We start from the raw sequence: 14,225 nt of genomic DNA, 5'->3' as shown, positions 1-14,225 counted from the left end.
CACAGTCCAAAGCCAAAAGGAACCATGAGACATGAAGTAGACGTCTGCTGCCTTTGGATAAGGGACTAGGAGCCTTACTTCAAAGATGGGGAGGATGATGCCCCACTACTGCCTGAGATCACACAGGCAGACAGGATTAGGATGCCCCCTGACCCCAGATTTCTACTCTTCTAAACAAAGGGTGAACATCTAGAAATGACTGCAGTTTGTAATCTAGATCTCTAGCTTATCTTGAGAATTACTTACAGGGCTGGGAATGTGGCTCAGTGGTAGAGCGCTTGCCTTGCATGCTCGAGGCCCTGGGTTTGATTCCTCAGCACCACATAAGCAAAAAGAAAAAAGCCAGAAGTGGTGCTGTGGCTCAAGTGGTAGAGCACTAGTCTTGAGCTGAAGAGCTGAGGGACAGCGCCCAGGCCCAGAGTTCAAGCCCCATGACCGGACCCAAAAAAAAAAAGAGAATTACTTACAGGGTATGACTCCATTTAATTTTCCGCTATTTGAAAAGTCCCAAGGGTATCCTTACCACAGGAGAAATAAAGGTCTGTGGATTTTGTGGGAAAATAATACACACAGATTCACAATGACAACGGGCCACTGAAACAGAAAGATGATATTGTTTTATATAGTTACATTGACAGGTGGGAAAAATCTACTAGAGGTGCATTCATGGCAGGCAACCTACAGGCAATCCTATAAGGCCATACTTAAAGATCTGATGATCATGGTTTGAAGCCAGCCCAGGCAAACTAATCTATGAGACTCTTGTCTCCAAGTAAACAGCAAAAAAAGCCAAAAATGGAGGTATGGTTCAAGCGGTAGAGCACCAGTCCTGAATATAAAAGCCAAGCAAGAATGTGAGGCCTTAAGTTTAAGCCCCAGAGCTGGCATAACACCAACAATAATAACCAAAAAACTCTCCTTCCAGGTGGGGTCCACATTTGTAAATCCCAATATATGGGAGGCTAAGCAGGAAGAGTTTGAGGTCAGCCTAAGCTCTGAAAAATAGATCTTTCTCAAAAGAAACCAGACAGCCCACCTCCATGACTCCAAAGAGGCTAGGTTTATGCAGTGCAATATCTTTAGAAAATAACCCCTGGCTTCAAATCCAAGATGAGATGCACCTGAACATAAGAGGAAATGAGAAGAGAGTGATGAAAAGCTACTGTCATGAACATATTACACCTTTTAAGCAGTGAGGAATTCATTTAATAAATCGATTGAAGCCTGAAATCTAATTAAATCTAAAAGAGGTATCAACCTGAAATGCTAATAAGTTCACGCTCAGCTTGTGTATGCCGCAGCTCTGCCATGCATGTCTTTAATAATGCATCACCTACAGTATTTTCTGTATTCATTAAAGCAGCACTGCAACGTGACATGAATTATTCTCTCTGTCTTCAGCTACAAGTATCTTTATGTGGGCAATCAAAACCAGGTTCCCTTTCCCATGCAAGGTGGCTGAAAGCTGTTTCTCAAAGACTGGTACTTTAGTTATAAAAAAAATAGAGAGAGAGAAACTTAATAAAGAGCCATGTATGTCTTTTATTCAGAAAAGCAATGAAATGAAGATTCTTCTGTGTAATTATAGGTGTGCTGTGTTGGGAAATAATTTGAATTGTGCAAGACTAACAAAGCAGAATGCCAAACAGCTTCATGGAAATGAACACTTAATTAGTTCAGCCATCTTCAGGGAAAGCACCAGCAGCAATGGCCACTGTAAACTTCAGCTCTCTTCCTGGCCCTCAAAACTCAGCCAGGAGTTGGGCCTCATCTGTGACTGGGGAGTAATTTAGGGGCCGAGAAAGAGCAGAAAAGTGTTTTTAAATGGTGAGTCAATGTATCAAGGCTTGGATCTGGGTTGCTGCATGTCCTCTGTTTCTGCTTCTGCCTCAGCACAGAACAAAGCTACTTCTCAGCTCAACAGCTTTCCGCATCCTCCATCTAACTAAGACGAAAACCAATGCATACACAATGACGTGCACAAAGTTCTCTCATCTGCACTCATCTCCTGTACCTCTCCTGCTGGTCCTCTTTTGCTCTATTACAGTCACAGGTCTCCCTCCTGTTCCTTGAGCCCTTTAGACATGCCTCTAGCCAGTGTCTTTGCACTAGACCTCTTTTCCGTATAGCTCTCCAGATACTCGTGTGATGCATGTGTTTTCTTCCAGGTCTTCATTAGGTGTCAGTTGCTCAGTGATGCCTCTTCTGGTTACTCCCAGTCAGTTGTCAGTATTCACCAGTATTTGTGAATTTACAAGCTCACTAAAATCTATCTGGAACCCCAAAATCAACTAGGGAAACAACTTTCAGTTATTCATAGACAAGCTCAGAATGGCAAAAGCTTTAAGCCATCCAACATTCCACAAGGCATACTCTGCCTCTGGCTTCAGCTCTCAAACCAAGTGGCCTGTTTATTATACATGCAGCACCATATTTCTCACATTTTGTGTGGGAGTTTGGGGGGAGGAGAAAGGTACAATTTTGCTGATTAAAATGGTTCCTAAGAACAGTGTTGAATTGCAGTGTAATATTTCTAAGTATAAGAAGGCTGTGGTGGACCGCATGGCAAAAACACTCAGGGTTAGATGAGCCTCATTCTGAGATGAGTTACAGCACTGGAAACCACGAGCTCAAAATCAGCGAAGTAAATGTGTATATGTGTATATGTATTCAGTCCTCAGCAGAAACACACTTCGAGTTATGTACAGGCTGAGCATTCCTAATCTGAAATGCAAAATTCAAAATCTGATTCCTAAGGCCAGATCTTCAGATTAGGGCTGTTCTACTGGGGAAAATATCTTTATAAATATTCTAAAACTCAAAAATTGGAAACATTCTGTTTAAAGCACTTAAAATAAAGGATGCTCACCTGTATTTTTAATTGGTAGAGGTACAGGTTGTACCCAGAGCTGGTAAAAACCAGATCTTTATTCCTCATGAAAGAAATGGCTCATAGTTTACTCAATTGTGTGCTTGTGAAACACTATCAAGGATACTTCAACCCTTACCTTCCCAAATCTCCCTTTCCTTGCTGCATTTTTCCCTCTGCATTTGTTACTTGCGTATTGTTTATTTCCTGGGTCTACCAGCCACTCAGTAGGAAGAAATACAACCTCTCACATATACCACATCTCATCTGGTTGTAGAGATTTACTTTAAGAAACCCTGGAAAAAGCCAGGTGCTGGTGGCTTACACCTATAATCCTAGCTATCCAGGGGGCTGAAATTTGAAGATCACAGGTTCAAAGCCAGTCTGGGCAGGAAAGTCCATAAAAATTCTTATCTCTAATTAGCCAGCAAAAAGCTGTGATAGACATGTGATAGAGTAGTAGAGTGGTAGCCTTGAGAAAAATAGTCAAGCAAGAGTGTAAAGCCTTGAGTTCACGAGATTAGATTCCTAATCTCAACTGCAATACAAGCAGAGTCGGCAATACATTGTTGTACCAATTAACTGCTACAGATTTTTAAGTCAGTTGTCAACTAGAAAAACAGTATTTTCAGATACAAGTCTACATTAGGCCTGACAACATGTCACAATGGGATCTGAGTCACTGTGATGCCTGTCCCTCTACCCTTACCTCCCTCATGTCAGTACGATTCTCCACCCTCAGCTGAAGAGTCTGGACTATATTACTGCAGCAAGCAACCTGGCCTGACTGCTTCTCACTCACCCATTAATCACAACCCAGGGGGAAACAGCAGGGTGCCCTTCATGTATATTTCAATAACTTCTTAGCAAATCCTCTAAACACCACAACTGGCGACAGTGCCTGCCTACGTGGACCTGTCACCTCCATTTCAGCAGGAAGGCCGCATCCTTGCTCTACATTTCAAATCAATGGTGGGTCTCTTCTCCTGTGGAAATAGTCTCTAACCCTCCCCACAGTAGATTCAAGAAGAATAGCCATTCACTATCTAAGGAAGCTTGGCCTCAGGCCTCAGATGATGAAAGGCTGGGCATTCTTTCCTGGGTGTCAGAGGTCCACCACTGTGTATTTTTACACACAATGAACAATCCCAGGAAAGAAGGCAGAAAAGAGAAGTCACATGGAGGAGTGAGAGGACAAATGTGTCCTGTTTCAACAAATAAGAGCAACTCTGCTTTCCTAAGCTTTGGCAGCTACGGATCAGGGATCTCCATCTGGTTTGTGTCAATCACCTCTAAGTCAGTCTGGTTTCCTGGATTCCTGATCTCTTCCATTAAAGAGCCACCTTCCAGTGCCCTTGGGGCAGGTCAAGTTCATTCTCCACCATCTCTTAAATCCATCTGTAGCCCCATTTCTTGGGAAAGTCAGTAAAGATACTCAATTAAGGTTACTCAATTAATTCTGGGGACTGATCCCATGGTCCATGTGAACATAGCTATCATGGTCACTCATATCCATCAGCCGTGTGATCTTCAGTCATGGTCAGTCAGGAGCACATATCTTTAAGCATTCAAGCAGCCCAGCACCCAAGTTTTAATATGCATTCAAGGTTCCAAAGAGATCTGGTCCAAAGTAAATTCTGAATCAGTGGTGTGGAACCCAAAGTTCTACATGTCTAACAAGCTCCCAGGAGAGGCTGATACAGCTGTTTATTTGACCATTCTACTACTATCACTGATCTAATTAATGCAAGACCCTTGCTAAATGCAGTCACACTGACTATGTGAAGGTAAAATACAAACTAAGGATGGTGTGATGGTGGTCCCTGGTCTGGCCTCTAAAAGCTCGGTGGTGTTTTGCCTGGTAGAATAAGGGTCTAGTGAAAGACATCGGCAGCACTAGAAAGCCTGTCACAAAGTCAGCTGTGTTTGTAAAGAGCTGCATGGAAGGATGGAGGAACAATGACTTGTTCTGCTTCACAGTCATGGAAAGTGAGTGTGAAGAATTTAAGATGGCGGATTCCAGCCAGGTTATCCAGTATGCTAAGGAATAAGGCACTATTTCCAAGCATGACAACCAACTTTTACCCTGCTGGGTAACTCTGTACTCTTCTTGGGAGAATATACAGTATTAACTTTGTTCATTAGGAAGCACTTCAGCAGTATCAGAGAATTCTGTAATTATACAAGAGTATAGGGTTGAGTGTCTATGCAGACAGTGGATTAGAATGAAGATGGTGGGTAAGCCTGAAGCCCTAAACCAAGGCAAATGTGCCTATAACTAGAGTGTACATGTGTTATATGCCTGTGTGAAATATCACAATGAACACCATTGTTTACAGTTAATAAGTACATTACACGTCTGGATGAAATGTGACAATGAAAACCATTCATTACACTAATAAGAATGTTAATTGAATAAATACTTTCAGCTGCACTGGGATGTCCTCAAGTTATCACCAAAACAAACAGGAATGACATGACTGCACACAGATGTAACATTTAGACACCAAAAAAATTCTGTAAACACTCAAAAGAAATAGCAGCTTGTATTTTGAATTTAATCACCACAATTTAAATGGGAACAAAAAGCAAATAGTTAACAAAGTCTGACTTACAAGTAACTGGGCTTTGGATGCAGGGACACATTTAAAGATCCAGGGATGGGTAGGGGCAGTGCTCATTGGAGCTGATTCAGTCTGAAGTGGGCTGAATGAACCGAGTAGGATGAGGACAGTCATCCAGGCAGCCATGGATTAAGGAGATGTCAGAGGAAGACATTGGCAAGACAGAGTCAATTCTCCACAGGCACGAGAGGAAGTCACTTGTCTTGGGGCAATTGTTTCTAGATCACTATTTGTAACATACTGAGGATAACATAAAAGCAGTATCCCATATCGACCCCACACCATTCACCAGGTCAGTGACTCAGGTTAAAATGGCAGCCTCCTTTCTCCCCATCTTTGGTGCCTACAGACCAACTGGCTGCTGAGTGCAACCCTGCCGAATCACTTCTATTTTACTTTGTTTGGAACTTGGTACCTATACCATTGTTCTCATGTCCCTGATTCCCACATCTGGTCACACAAACCTCCACTCTAGATCAGGGAGCAACGTACTTCAGTTCCACATCACTAGAGGCAGTCAAAGGGAATGACTAAAGAAACAGGCTCAGGAGCCATGTACTTGAGGTCAAATCTCAGATCTACCACTTACTGGATATTTAAGGAGAGTCTCTCAGCTTCTCTATACCTCAGCTCTTACTATTTTCAAAGTGGAAATGACAATAGTCCCTACTTCCCAGGCTTATAAGAATTAAAGCACTTACAACTGGGTGAATGGAATACAATATGTTTATGACTCTGATGATGCTATAACTATTATTATTCTGATGAGTAGGTTGTTCTGAGGATATGTTTTACAAGAGTTTTGCCCCAGCTCTGCATCCATGTTTCTCTCCTTCATTTGTAAGAGAATGAGATGTCTTCCTTCAGCATTTCCCTCAGAAAATTTCCATCCCCAAAGATAAATGGCTGTCAGACGCCTCTCTCATATCAAAGTCTGAACCGAATTTCTTTTTCTTCCTTCAAGTTTGCAACGTCCTCCCTCATCTGATATCTAGGACGCAGCACAATATCTGATCACATAATGACAGTAATTAGGTAGGAAAGGTGTACACACATATCTCATTCGAGATTCCTTACAAGGCAAATGTATTCTGATGAAAATTGCAGGTAGACATAATATTTTGGCACCCCAGGCACTGATATCTAATGAGGAAAAACAGGGAGACAAAGAGGTAGAGTATCAAGGGAAATCACAGCATGGTACACCTACAGCACTGTGAGGCCGATGCATGCAACAGAGAGAAATTCATAATATCTGAGTGTTAGCTTGAAGACTCAGTGATCACAATTTCAGAGAAGAATGGCCATCTGTTCCTTCAGCATAGATTTCCTGAATGTCACTAAGAGCTAGGTGATAAGTAGTGAAGCCATGATCCAAACCCATACAGTCTGGCTCTTCATCAGTGCTCACTATGGTCTGGTGACTGGTGACCAACCCCTTCCATAGAAAGGAGCCCTGGTGTCTGTCACCAGTGCCTTATCAGTTGCATGGGAACAGAAATCTTCCACACAGGGAGGAAATGGAGAGGAATGCTGTCTTGGAAAGCCAACATGAAGCCAACAGGAAGCAAAATCTAACAGGGGTTCATTTGCCTCAACTTGATGTTTTCTTTCTACTTAGTTCTGTGGAAGCCAATGCCCGAAGAAACAAGGAAGAGGACTTTTTGTTGTTGTTGTTGGTTGTGGGGCTTGAACTCTGGGCCTGGACGCTGTCCCTGAGCTCTTCAGCTCAAGGCGAGTGCTCTACTGCTTGAGCCACAGCGCCACTTCCAGTTTTCTAGTGGTTTATTGCAGATAAGAGTGTCACAGATTTTCCTGCCTGGACTGGCTTTGAACCTCGATCCTCAGATCTCAGCCTCCTGAGTAGCTAAGATTACACCGGTGCCTGGCGGAAGGGGACTTTTTAAACATGGATGTGAGAAAAAGGAAAATACATTCCATAAGTCTGTTGAGATAGGATCATGAGAAAGAATCGATCAGAAAAGGTACAAAGTATGAAGTTATTTAAATATCTAGTAGTTAGAAACTGCAAAGCCACAATTAATAAGATGCATTTTCCTTACTTGATTGAGATGAGGAAGAGATCATACCAAGGTAGATTTTAGGGACCCCAGGCTTCCATTTTGAAACTCATGATTTCCATATATTACTATCCTCCCCTGAGACCCTCTCCCCTTCTTCACCCACCTACCAGGCATTCTTTCCTGATAAAAATTTTAAGGTAATGATGTAAATTTTACTCTCATATCTGAAACTGTGATGATTCACTAAGATTTTGGGGTCTGCAAGGCTTGTCCTAGATTCGGTGTTTTAGTGGATGATCTTACTCAACCCTTATAACAACACAGTGAAGCAAGTACTATGATTAGCCCCATCTTAATACCTCAGAAAATGAAAGCAATAAGTAGGTTGACAATTTTTCCAGTTACATGGGTACTAGGATAGCCATTGAATAGCACCAGCATACTGCTCATCAGCCCCATTCCATGAGGCTGGGGCTCATGGAAGGAGTGAAGGGGAAGAAATAACACATGCATCACCTGGGGTCAAGAATCTGCTCTTAGTCTTCTATCCAACAGAAAAAGAAAGTGAAGCAACCAAGGGAGGCCACCAAGGCCCCTCTTCTGAAGGCAGAGCTCATGACTTCGTTACCCTGGTCTGTTGTGAATTGTCACACCACTGGCTCTGAACTGGAGGGAGTTTTCCCCCTACTAGTCCCATCAATCCACAACCATTTCCCAACCTGGCCTAACTCAGTTATCTCTGTATTTATTAGGTTTTCAACACCTCCTCAAAAGTAAGACGCTACTGGGGCTGGCAATGTGGCTTCGTGGTAGAGTGCTTGCCTAGTATGCTTGAGGCCCTGGATTCGATTCCTTAGTACCACATACACAGAAAAGGCCAGAAGTCGTGCTGTGGCTCAAGTGGTAGAGTGTTAGCCTTGAGCAAAAGAAGCTCAAGAACAGTGCCCAGGCCCTGAGTTTAAGCCCCAGGACTGGCAAAAAAAAAACAAAACAAAAACTTTTTTTTTAAGTAAGTAGCTACTAATTCTGAAGAACCTACTGGATGCTAGATTCAATCAATCTTCTATCATCACTACGAGGCAAGTAATATTGTTTTCTTCATTTCAGAATTGGAAAAGCTAGCTGGCCCAGAGAGCTTAAATGACTTGCTCAAAGTCACAGTAGTCACAAAGTCAAATAGCAAACTCTTTAGTCACTAGGCTACTTGCAATAAAGGTGAACCAGCACCTGGCCTAGCTTTTCTCCTTTATGTTCACCCTTCCCTGTTCTATACCAATGGTGCTGATAGATTATAGCATATATCTCATCAACTTCATGCTGACCATCCTGTTCTCCAATTGGAAGTTGAACATGATTCAAAAGCAGAAGTAGCAAAGTTGCAGCAGTGTGTAGATCTGACTTTACCATCTACCACCTATCTACAAACTCTCTAACCAAAGATCCAGATTCTTCAACTGTCCTAGCAGCCCAAGCAATCAGAGCTCCCACTGAAAGAGGGCAGTTGGGCTTTTCCCTCTCCCCAGACTAGTGATTGTCCTGTATATTAAGATCTCCCAACTGCCCAACAGTTCCAAGACTCCTCTGAGATAAGCAATAATGCATGAGTTTGCCTGTAAAGACCCAGGAGCATTGTAATTCAAGAAATGCAGAGGGAAAGCAACGCAAGAGATAACGAAAATTGACCCTTAACTCATCAGCCACCAGGGGAAACTCTCGTTTTGCACATTTCACTTCCATAGCTAGAAATCAAATTGGAGGATATCATCAAATTTCTAATTTTGAACCCTGGACAGGCAGTGGCATATTTAATGATTCTTGGCCAAAGATGCTCATTACAGATCTCATCTAAATTAAAACATGACACCTCAAAATGGAGCAGAAAATCATCAACTTCTCACATCTGTATGTATGACCACAGCAAAACCATGGAAGGATGAATACAAACATTCTTCGTGGGGGGTGGGGATGCGGGGGGTCTGTGACTAAATATTTCATCAGGAATTCTATGGCAGAGAAGAGTTAGGAGAGAAACCATAAATAGACCCATCAGGTCTTAACTTTGAGGTTTCTGCCATTTGAGTGAATGGTCATTTTTTGATGGTCAATTTGCACTATCATGTCAAGGCAAATTCTTTCTCCTGCTGATGGCCGATTTCACCTGTTCTGTGATATAGAGCTCTAATTTCTCTTACACAGAAAGATGGTGGCTTCATATCTTCTCTCACTGTAAGTAGACTCGAGGATGATACAATTGGCCAGCACCATGTTCAGGCCTATGTGTTGTATGCCTTTCACATGATGATGATGAAATACAAACTCATCTTTTGTTGTCACTTCTAAGCCTCATTCAATGTGGATTTTCTAGGAAGTCAGGTAACCACTAAACCATCACTGTAGATGGTATCAAACCTTTCTCATCTACTTCCTATCTTCTCTAACCTTTGTATTATTGAATGAGCACATGCTACCGTCTGCAAGATGCATTTATATAACCAGCTTGAGAACTCTGACTCTCTCAAGACTGAATTCTTCTTAGACCTAAGTCCAGTCTTAAAGAGTTAAAGAATCAGGAGCATAAAAAGAATCAGGAGCAAGATTATCCTAGATGTATACTAATTATTGCAAATAAGGAAAACCATGGGTTTGGCTTACTTCACTTAATATGATTTTTTCCAAGTCTTTCCATTTCCTAACAAATGGAGCAGTGTCATTCTTTTTGATGGAAGCATAGAATTCCACTACATAATATATATATATATATATATATATATGTATGTATGTATGTATGTATGTATCACATTTTCTTGATCCATTCATCTACTGAGAGGCATTTGGGTTGGTTCCAAAGCTAAGATATGGTGAATAATGCATGATAAACATAGTTATGCTGGTAGCTTTAGTATGGCCTTGTTTGTGATCATTGGGGCAAATGCCCAAAAGTAGGAACCTCCATAGTGCTTTCCAGAGTGGTTGAACAAGTTTATACTCCCACCAAAGGTGCAGTAGGGTTCCCTTTTGGCCACATCCCCTCCAGCATCTGTTCTTATTAGATTTCTTTATTATAGCCATTCTAACTGGGGTGAGATGGAATCTCAATGTTGTTTTTATTTGCATTTCTTTTATGGCCAGAGAAGTTGAGTATGTCTTCATGTGGCTATTGGTGATCAAGATTATAATAGTTGAAACTGAACATAAAACATGGTACATCTCCTCTTAAGGAGCATCTAGGAATAGCACACAAAATAAGATATACCAAATTTCAGCTTTTTTCTCCCATAAAAAAAGTACTTCTGGGCCTTCCATTGTACTGAGTTCAGAAACAGTTAACTACTTAATAAGAAATGGCCGCTATGAACAAACACCCAAGTGCTTCTAAGTATAGTTGGTGGATTGGAAAATCCCTCAAGAAACTGCAAATGAAAACATGGAGGGAAATTGGGGGGGGGGCAGGAGGAGGATGGGAAGGGGAAACAAAGGAAGAGGCTACAATGCTTGATAAGAAATGTACTCATTATCTTGCCCATATAATTGTAACCCCTCTGTAAAGTATTTTCACAATAAAAAAAGAAAACATGGAGGGAAGAATATATACCCTTGAATGCTAAAGTTGCTAGGATGGGAGACTAGATCAAGCCCTGGAAAGACTACTATTTTATCAGCATATCCCTGAAAACACCTTCTAGAACCACCTCACTCCAAGGGATCACTTTAGAGCTTCCTCCTCAAGTAACTGTGTATCCTTACTTTCCTACACACATCTGTCTTCCAACTTTAATTGGGACAGAGGAGAAAGTGTTTCAACACACTGGAGTCTAAACTGTTTAAGTCAAGTTCTGTTTAACACAATGACAGAAGTCCTAGCAGACAGACACGTTTGCTCTACTTTAGTGCTTTACATAGAAGGGGACAGAGATCTTTTGGGTGAGGGGAAGAAGGAAGGAAGGAAAAAAGGAAGGAAGGAAGGAAAGGAGAGAGGAAGGGAGGGAGGGAGGGAGGGAAAGAACAAACAATAAGACAGCCATTTTAAGTATAAAATATGGTCAACTGTGTGAACTGCCTCATGTGACAATCAGTGGGCTAGTATTTATGGACACAGAGCCAGCATCCAGCTGGCCTGCAGGATCCAAGGTTTTCTAATGCTTACATGCTACAGATGCCCCTAAGGAGGTGTTTCACAAGAATTCATTAGTGAGGGTGCTGGGTTAACAAGGAGGAAGAAGGAGGTTGAATATTATAGAAATACAGTATTTGTAACTACGCAAATGAAACAATGAAACCTGTTGAAATTGTTTTGGGAAAAGAAGGGGAGCCAAGGATAGGGTTAGAGGGGGTGGGGATTGATGGGAGTACCTGGTAAATGTGTGGAAAGGTAACAATGAAATTTTCTCCCCGGTATAACTAATATAAACTAATAAGAAAATAAATAAAAGAAAGATAAGCCAAAAAATAGAAAATACAATCTTTTGCTTTGAAGGAAAAAGACCAGAATGTATACTCGGCTCCCAGACGCTGGGGATATGTCCTCAATCTTGCTGGGTCAGGACCCGTTGATTCAGGAAATTACTTTTACAAATAGATCAGAGTTAACGGAGCTTCCACTCAGGCTTACCTCTTCAACAACAACAATAAAAACAGAAGAAACATTTCCTGGCTTTCTATTTAAGGAGAGCAGCTCAATTTCCATGAAAACAGGGCACCATGATGTTCGATGAAATAATGAAGGACCAATCAAAGCAATTACTGGATATTCCTTGCAATCACCAAACGAAATTTCTAACTCCCCAAAGCAAACCTAACCAAAGGATAAAGAAGTTTAGATACACTCAGCATTGACGAGAAGTCACTATGGAAAACCAATGGGGTTAATGCTGTTTAAATGTGAGATAGGACAATATTTGCAGAGTTCTTCCCCTGCCCAGGGGAAGAGCTTGGGTCTTCTGCCTACAGGGACAAAATATAAGACTGAATGGGCCATATAAATGAGATAATGGTCATTCTGAGCCAGAACAAGGAAAGACAAACAAGATACCCAGAGAGCAAAATGTAAGTAGGCTCTGACTTGCAGGGCTGAGCCACTGCCAGCCCTGAGGTTCTTATATTCGGTTTGCAATTACAAATGCAATCTTATCGCTTGAAAAACACAGCATGAAGCAAGTCCATCTGGAAAATGACGATTAGAAATAACAGGGACCAGGCACCAGTGGCTCAGACCTGTAATCCTAGCTACTCAGGAGATGAGATCTGAGGATCACTGTTTAAAGCCAGCCTGGGCAGGGAACTCTCCAATTAACAACCAGAAAAGCAGAAGTGGTGCTGTGGCTCAAGTAGTAGAGCACTAGCCTTGAGCTGAAGAGCTCAGAGACAGCACCTAGGCCCAGAGTTCAAAACCCATGACCAATAAAAAAAAATCACATAGTACATTAAAAACAATAGCAACGAAGATAAAACCCCATGTATCCCTATCTTGGGGTTCATTTTGCTTAGCACTATCTTATATGGTCATATGTGCATAGCTTTTGACCTTTTCTACTTATCTGGTAAGATTATCCTAGACAACCCATTAGTTAAGGCATCCTTTCTTAAAGAAAGTCAAATGTCTTCCTTTAAGTCACACAGACCAAAGGGCATCCTAGGCTGACTGCCTTAAGCCTGGTCCAGACACTGTGGGAGGAAGCATGGAACCACCCTGATTGCCTGGACCCTTGCAAGACTCATTGCTAGCAGCAAGAATATTATCTTCTTTCCTATGTTCTCCCCCCATGGTATAACCCCTGTTTTCACTGTATTTAATTCTGGTACCCCACATCTTATATATACATTTGGAAGGGAAATAACAAAAAGCTGAAACAAGGATACAGGTTGACCCATTGTAACAATGAGATGTACAAGACACTATGTTAAAAACGAACTTTACAACTTGGGGGTGGAGGAAGGAGGGAGGAGTTGGGGAGGCAGGGAGGGAAGGGATGGTTAGGGAAAAACAAAGGAGGGGGTAACAATGCTTGAGAGGAAATGTACTCATTACCTTACTCAGGTAACTGTAACCCCACAGTATAGTATCTTTACAATAAAAAATATACATTTGAAAAAAACAAAAAAGAATCTACAGCTAAGTGAAAAAGAAATAACAGGGGTGAGGGATAAGGGGTCTTTGGGGCCAAAGATTCCAAGCCAACTATAAGGTTATGGGACAAAATCATAAACAGAAAAAAAAAACCTATGTGTGTGCAACTGAGCACAAGAATAATATAAAAGTAAAAGCAAATATCTGTGGAGTATCTGCTATGTGCCAGCTGCTCTCAATGCATAAGTTTATTTATTCTTGAAAACAACCTTTGGACATAGGTAATGCTATTAATCTTGTTACTATTACTACAGAGATAAGAAAACTGAAACAAATTTAAAATGCCCCACATCTGATATGAGAACTAGCACCCGGCACCTTTGGCTTGTGCTACATACTGAGATGTGTTTTCAAATCAATAGTCTCACACACAGATGTCATTTTCCAGGAAAACAGAAAGCGATAAAATAATCAATCCTAACAGGTATTCGTAGCAAAAAACTACTTCAAACACAACCCTTTGCGCATTGCACCCAGACACCTTCTTCTCTTGCCTGTAATTCACAGCCTCATGACAATTTGGAGCATACATTGTCATCCTCTTAGGAGGATAAGGAAATGGAAGTACTATAATGTGGCTTCTG

General features: G+C 41.5%; 1 protein-coding gene across 2 annotated transcripts in view; it reads right to left on the bottom strand.

The window, feature by feature from the left end:
* The window catches only part of Hhat (hedgehog acyltransferase), a 235,173-nt gene that overhangs the window by 141,181 nt on the left and 79,767 nt on the right, over positions 1-14,225 (bottom strand). The window lies entirely within an intron of this gene.

Source organism: Dipodomys ordii, unplaced genomic scaffold (assembly GCF_000151885.1).
Source record: "Dipodomys ordii isolate 6190 unplaced genomic scaffold, Dord_2.0 Scaffold26, whole genome shotgun sequence".
NCBI classification, from domain to species: Eukaryota; Metazoa; Chordata; class Mammalia; order Rodentia; family Heteromyidae; genus Dipodomys; species Dipodomys ordii.
This window is presented reverse-complemented; position numbering and strand designations above follow the sequence as displayed.